Below are 7,588 nucleotides of genomic sequence, written 5' to 3'. Positions count from 1 at the left end.
ATTTCTTTCCTCCTTCTCGTGGTATCATTATTTTCTCACTTCATCTGCCCCCTCTCTCCTTCCTTCTCACTCTCTTACCTTCTTTGCTGTCTTTTTGCCCTTCCTCACTCCCACCCTCCAAATGCCAAAATGATGAGATTGTGTTTGACTTTTTCAGGCCCCAGGTCTCTGTGATTCCATCAGTAATTTGTCATCGAGCAGATTTCAGATCAGGCTGCAGCTCACAGAATTTAATGTCCTTTCATCTTTACCCAGGCAATGCTATCATATCGTCCTTGCTCAAGGGATTGACTCTAACAGCCGTTGAGCTGTTTGATGTGCGGCTTCGTTCCCAAAGCTTTAAGATAAACTCAATTAGGTTGTTAAGCCTCAAGAGTTGTCCTTAATCAAAACTTTCAGTTGACATTCTTGTTCTTTTGAGAGTGAATGCCGACTGTAGCTATGATCAAATTTCAGCAAACGTACAGCTGTAGCCTGAGAAAAAGCAGTCCAGGTCTTACATTTCCTTACGGCAAGTTCAGGAGGTTCATGAGCTTGCCCTGATTCTGAGGACTTCTGAAAGAAAGAAACATAGAAGGTAGGAGTAGGCCATTCAGCCCTTCGAGCCTCCTCCGCTATTCAATATGATCATAGCTGATCATAAAACTCAAGGGACTATTCCCACTTTTCCTACATATCCTTTGATCCCTTTAGAACCAAGTTCTATAACCAACTCCTTCTTAGAATAGAATTAGCTTTATTGTATAAGTGGACACTTACAGTGACATCTTAGGTTCAAAGGTGTGTAGGTGTGGCTTTTTCAGTTACAGTTCTTAGAAAAATAGAGAAGTAACAAGTCCAGCATTGCAGATTTTAGGAATGAATTATGAAATGGAGAGAAAAGAATTCAGAACAACAGTCTTCCAACCCAGTCCATGCTGGGCCTTGATATTGTACAATGTATTGGTCTCAACTGCTTTCTATGGTAGGGAATGCCATAGGAATTCTTGCATTCGCGTAGCATCCTTTACAACTTCAGGCTTCAAGTGTAATCACCATTGCAGTGTGGGAAAGGCATCTGCTAATTTTCACAGAGCAACCCTCCCATAAACAGCAATGATCAGACAATGTGTGTGTGATGTTGGCTAACGCCTATGGTGAAACAGTAATAATAGGGAGAACACAAGGGGTCATGGTTAAGAAGGGGCAGAAACCTTGGACAGTTGTGAGTTTGGAGGAGATCAAAGATCAGGATAGGAGACGCCATGGAGGAATTTGCAGATGAGGATAAACTTTGAAATATAAGGTATGAATAGTGGCCAGGACACCTTAGAACTCACTTGATCTTCCTCAGAACAGTGATGTGGGATATTTTACATCCACCTGAGAGAGCAGATGTGGCCTTTGTTCAATGACTTGTCGAGAAAAACATTTCTAGCAGTGCAGTAGAGCACCAGACCACCATCTTAGAGTTAGTAGGAACTGCCGATGCTGGAGAATCTGAGATAACAAAGTGTAGAGCTGGATGAATACAGCAGGCCAAGCAGCATCAGAGGAGCAGGAAAGCTGACGTTTCGGGTCTGGACCCTTCTTCAGAAATCCCTTCTTCAGAAATTTCTGAAGAAGGGTCCAGACCTGAAACGTCAGCCTTCCTGCTCCTCTGATGCTGCTTGGCCTGCTGTGTTCATCCAGCTCTACACCTTGTTATCTCACCATCTTAGAGATCTGTGTTTGAATCCCCGAATGACCTTTCTACCCACAACTTTCTCAGTCAGAGGGAGAGAGCACGTAACCAGGTGCAAGATGACCAACATATGGGGCAGAACCCCCACGGGAAACCTGCCCAGACCCTGCCATTGACCTACATTTTAACCTATGTTTGAGTTTGGGGAGAGGCTGGACAGGCTGGAACATTTTTCACTGGAGCACAGGGGATTGAGGGTGACCTTACAGAAGTTTATAAAATCATGAAGGGCATAGTTGGGTGAACGGTAGGTGTCTTTTCCCTAGGGTGGGGGAGTTCAAGGCTAGAGGGCATATTTTTAAGGTGAGAGGAGAAAGATTTCAAAAAGGCATGAGAGGCAATATTGTTGCAGCAGGTATTTCCTGTGAGGAATGAACTTCCAGAGGAAGTAGTGGATGCGCGTGCAACTTTAAAACAAATTTAGATAAGTACATGAATAAGAAATATTTGGAGGGATATGGGCCAAGCACAGGTAGGTTGAACTAGTTTAGTTTGGGATTATGGTCAGCATGGACTGATTGGACTGAAGGGTCTATTTCCATGCTGTATAACTCTATGATTCCTGACTGTGCTCTGAGAACAAGGCTCCAGAATCCCGAAATAAAACAAAGAACAGCAAATGCCGAAGATGCTGAACAAGTTCAGAAATTGCTGGAGAAACTCTGTAGGCCCGGCAGCCTCTGTGGAGAGCCAAAGCAGAGTTAACATTTCACATCCAGTAATCCTCCTTCATAGTTGTTCTGAAAAAGGGTCACTGGAATCGAAATATAAATGCTGTTTCTATCTCCACAGATGGTGCCAGACATGCCAAGTTTCTGCAGCTATTACTGAACTTGTTTCAGAATCTTGAATGCTTTCATGTGGACAGCTATCTTCAGGGATGCCAGCCTGGTTTGGCTTGTCCTAGGATTGCCAGAAATTAAATATTTAAGCACTGGGGCAACTTGGGAGGAAAATAGAAATTTGTTTCTTCAGTCTGTTCGAACACTTGTTTTTGGCAAGAACAGAGGAAATAGAAACAGGAGTGGCTGCTCTGGTCCCTTCAACCTGCTTCATCAGCTGGCAGATCTGATTGTTGTCTTAACCATTGTGCCCTCTAAAGTGCTCAGGACCAGAGTTCTGGAAACTGTCGACAGCGGGAAAAAAGAATTAGGGAGAATGCGGGTCTTAACTGTATTTCCCTGCCTCTTTACCATTTCCCCTTGACTCATCTGTTGATCAGTCAAACTCAGCCTGGAATGTATTCAGTGACACAGCCTCCATTGCTTGTTGGCAAGAGAATTCTTAACAGTAGCAACACTTTGAAAGAAGGAATTCCTCCTCACCTCTGTCTTAAATGGAAGACTCATTAATTTTGAAATATTGCCCCTAGTTCTAGATTTTCTAACATGGAGAAACATCCTCGCAGTATCTACCTGTCCAGATCCCTCAGAATGATATCTGTTTCAATAAGATCACCAACTCTAATAGACATAGGCTCAACCTGTTCAACCTTTCCCCAGAAGACAGCCTCTTCATTACAGGAATCAGCTGCGTGACCCTTTTCTGAACTGCTTCCAATCTGATTATAGAGTCATTGAGTCATATAGCATGGAAACAGACCCTTCGGTCCAACTTGTCCACCCCGAACAGCTATCACAATCTGACCTAGTCCCAGTGGCCAGCAGTTGGCTCTTTTCATGTAGCCATCTAGATGCCTTTTAAATGCTATATTTGTACCAGCCTCCACCACTTCCTCTGGCAGTTCCATACACGCACCATCCTCTTTTGTAAAAAAGTTGCCCCTCAGGTCCTTTTTCAATCTTTTCCCTCTCACCTTAAACCTATGCCCTCTAGTTTTAGCTCCCCCACCCTGGGAAAAAGACTTTGGTTATTCACCCTATCGATGCCCCTCATGCTTTTATAAACCTCTACAAGGTCAACCCTCAGCCTCTGATAATCCAGGGTAAAAAGCCCCAGCCTATTCAACCTTTCCCCAACTCAAACCCTCTGCTCCCTGCAACATCCTTGTAAATCTTTTCTGCACCCTCTTAAGTTTAACAGCATTCTTCCTATGGAAGCGCAACCAGAATTGTACATAGTATTCTAAAAGTGGCCTCACCAATGTCCTGTACAGCTGTAACATGACGTCCCAACTCCTATACTCAATGCACTGACCAATGAAGGCAAGCTTGCCAAATGCCTTCTTCACTCCCCTGTCTACCTACAACTCCACTTTCAAGGAACTATGACCCTGCAGTCCCAGGTGTCTTTGTTCAGCAACACACCCCAGGGTCCCACCATTAACGGTATAAGTCCTGCCCTGGTTTACCTTAACAAAATGCAACACCTCGTATATATCTAAATTAAACTCTATCTGCCACTCTCAGCCCGTTGGCCCATCTAATCAAGGTCCTGTTGTACTCTGAGATAATCGTCTTCACTGTCCGCTACACCACAAATTTCGGTGTCATCTGCAAACTTACTAACCATATCTCCTATATTCACATCCAAACTGTTTATATAAATGATGAAAATCTGTGGACCCAGCACCAATCATCGTGGCACACCGTTGGTCACAGGCCTCAAGTCTGAAATGCAACCCTCTACCCGATTAATCCATCCTAAAGTGCAGAGACCAAAACAGTGAAATACAATATAATTAAGCATATTTAATTAAATATAATGGATATAAATATTGGAAATGGGGATGGAATCATCCAATGGGATGATTAAAGTCTGATCGTTGTCGAATCAGTGTGAAAGGGTAGGACATTATGCATTTGAAGGTGCCAGACAACCAACTGCAGGATGGTTTCAAGCTGTGTGATCATTGCATCCAATCAGAGAGCCCAATCCTATTCAGTCTTCGAAGTCATCCCCTGTTTGGATTTCCTATTGTAGCACTACCACTTTTGGTTGTATATAGACTTAGAGCCTTGCTGAGCTTGGGATCCAGTTATATTGAGTCTGCAGCATAGAAACAGGCCATTTGGTCTATTTGTCCTACAAAAGAGAACTTCTACGCCAATCTTCATCTTGATATAGGACCATATCCTTCTCATTCTTGATATATGGCTATATCTCCCTCCTCTTTGCTCTGTTGCCTTAGCCTTCTTCCCCTTTCTTCCTGCTTGTGTTTTCTTTTTGCTATACTCTTCCCCCTCAGCCCTGGTTCCATATTCACACCCCCTTTCTGGGTAAAGATGTGAATCCTGACTTCACTGTGATTGTTTTTATATCTTGAAGTGCTCACACACACAACTAAACATTTCTTTTTCCATCACCGTTTCACCCACAGTGTCCTTTTTTTCTCTATTAACCAACATCAGTAAGTCACTCGTGTTTTTTGATTTAGCTGTGATAACTGGGTCCTGGCAATTAGTTTCATGTCTAAAACTGAAGCTTCACTGTATGCGTGCCAATAGGTAAGACCACAGTGACAGGGGGTTAAATGAGGCATGCAGGGGGCACAGCATCAGAACCAATCTGTGTCACTGCACTTCCTGATCTTCAGAGTTCTGGGCTGGAGTTGATGTTGTGTTAAGACTGTTACATAAGAAAAAGGTGAAGGTAAGTAAAAAATGAACGTAAACTGGGTTTTTGTTATCAAATGTTATTGTTTCAGGTTCAGTTGCGATTTTATTGTGAAAAAATATCCTGGTCTGATTTTGCAAATCATTTATTATGACCTTCAAAGGGAGGTTATTTTTAACTAAAATCACTGGTGGTTGAAATGATGCAGGACGCGCCCAGTGTGAACAGGAGCACTGGAAATCCCCTATTACTCATTCACCATCTCATACTTAAAATACTTAAAACACAAAGGGAAAACAAAATTGTTCTGATGAAGAGTCATCTAGACTTGAAATGTTAGCTTGGTGTCTCTCCACTGATGCTGCCTGACTTGCTGTGACTTCTAGTATTTTTTTTTTGTTTTCAGTACAGATTCCAGCATCTGCAGTAATTTGCTTCAACAAAATTGCATTTCTCTGTCACCTTTTGCAACTACTGCAAGTTCCACAGAGTTTTACAGCCAATTAAATACATTTGAAATGCAACCAGAGTTGCAGTTTGGGAAATAGAGCAGCCAAATTTGCATGCAGCAAGCTCCCACAAACAGAAATAACTTTTTAAACATGAAACACTTATTTGTTTCTTCTTTTATTTGTTCATGACGTCTGTGTGTCAGTGGATAGGCCCATCCACAGTTGCCCAGAGGGCAGTTAAGGGTCAACTACATTGCTGTGGGTCTGAGATCACATTTTGGCCGGACCAGGTAAAGACAGCACATTTCCTTCCTTAAAGTGAGCCAGGTGGGTTTTTGCATAGAACAGGCCATTCGGCCCTTTAGCCCTGTTCTGCCATTCATTATGCCCATGGCTGATCATCCAAATTCAGTTCCCTGTTCCTGCTTTTTCTCCCATACCCTTTGATCATTTTAGCCCCAAGTGCTAGATCCAGCTCCTTGGTGAAGTCATGCAATGTTTTGGTCTCGACTGCTTTCTGCAAAACCAAATTTCACCAGCTTAACTAGTCTTTGGTTGGGGAAACATGACCATTCAACCAACTGTTTCACTCCAGATTTTATTGAATTTACTATCCACCATGATGGGATTTGAACCTGTAGAGTATTGATCTAGGGTTCTGGATTGCTACTCTAATGGCATTACCGCTACACCACTGAGTAGGATGAACATCTTTAATATAGGATGAATCTTGATTTCTAAACTGTGTGGATGAAGTGAGGAGGAATGTGGAGGATGCTGTATTGACAGCTTAGGAACAGTTTAAAGATAGTGTAGAAATTATTGAACTATGCTATAGTGTGCTGGGGTGCAGTTGCTGATCACTGTGCAATGAAACTGGTAATTATTTTAAAACCTCACGGTGTGTAATTGTGGATTGTGTTTTAATCTCAATCTGATGTTTGTTGTCAGCCTCTCCTTGTTCTGATTTAATGTACCAAATGGCCTAGTAAGCCAGTCTGAGAGGTTGGTCAGATTGGAGTTACGTATGAGCCAGGCTGGTTAGAGACGGGTGGTTTTCTGCCCCAGACAGCATTGGCAAGCCAGTTTATTTTTACCACAATCTGACTTGTCTCGTATCAATGTTTTCATTCCAGTATTTGGAAACAAAATTCAATTCTTCAAACTGTCTTGATGGGATTTCAGCCAATTCTTGGTGAGTCATTAATACAACAACAGCATGGAAACACCACAGCACTAGAATCTATATATACTCCTGCAAATGAGGCATCAGACCTCATATTAAATCTCAGTCACTCACAGGCAAACAAATGGGATAGTGTTTGCTTAAAGGCAAAGGCTTGTTGTGGTTCAGAATGTGATGCTGGGTAGACAGGTGATGAGAGAAAGTGGAGCAGTGGGATACAGATACCAGGAATGGGGTGGGAAGAGGAGGAAGGACAGACATAAGGAAGAGACTGGGGACCAGCAAGAAAAGAAGTGGCTAATCCATGTCAATTTAGATGCTGGGTCAAAATCCTGGAATTCCCTCCTTAACAGCATTGTGGGTTTACATGCAGCTCATGGGACTGCAGTGGTTCAAGAATGCAGCTCACCACCACCTTCTCAAGGGGCAATTGGGGATAGGCAGTAAATGCTGGCCCATTTTCCCTTCCAAGGCCCCCCACTTCATCAGTCAAATGGTTGTCCCCAGATCCTGCAGTTTGAAGAAGTGACTGGGAAGGATTTGCACGACAGAATCACAAAGTGTTACATACACACTTCAGTTTAGATGGGGAAGTTTGGGTGCATTTGAGCTTCACTTGAGTTCTGTCTGCATGGTATACTTGACCCAACAGTCCGTTATAGCAGAGACAACAAGGTGCAGGGCTGGATGAACACAGCAGGCCAAGCAGCA

Source organism: Rhincodon typus, chromosome 34 (assembly GCF_021869965.1).
Source record: "Rhincodon typus isolate 14 chromosome 34, sRhiTyp1.1, whole genome shotgun sequence".
Taxonomy (NCBI): Eukaryota; Metazoa; Chordata; class Chondrichthyes; order Orectolobiformes; family Rhincodontidae; genus Rhincodon; species Rhincodon typus.
The sequence above is the reverse complement of the archived record's forward strand: the minus strand, read 5'-3'. Positions refer to the sequence as shown.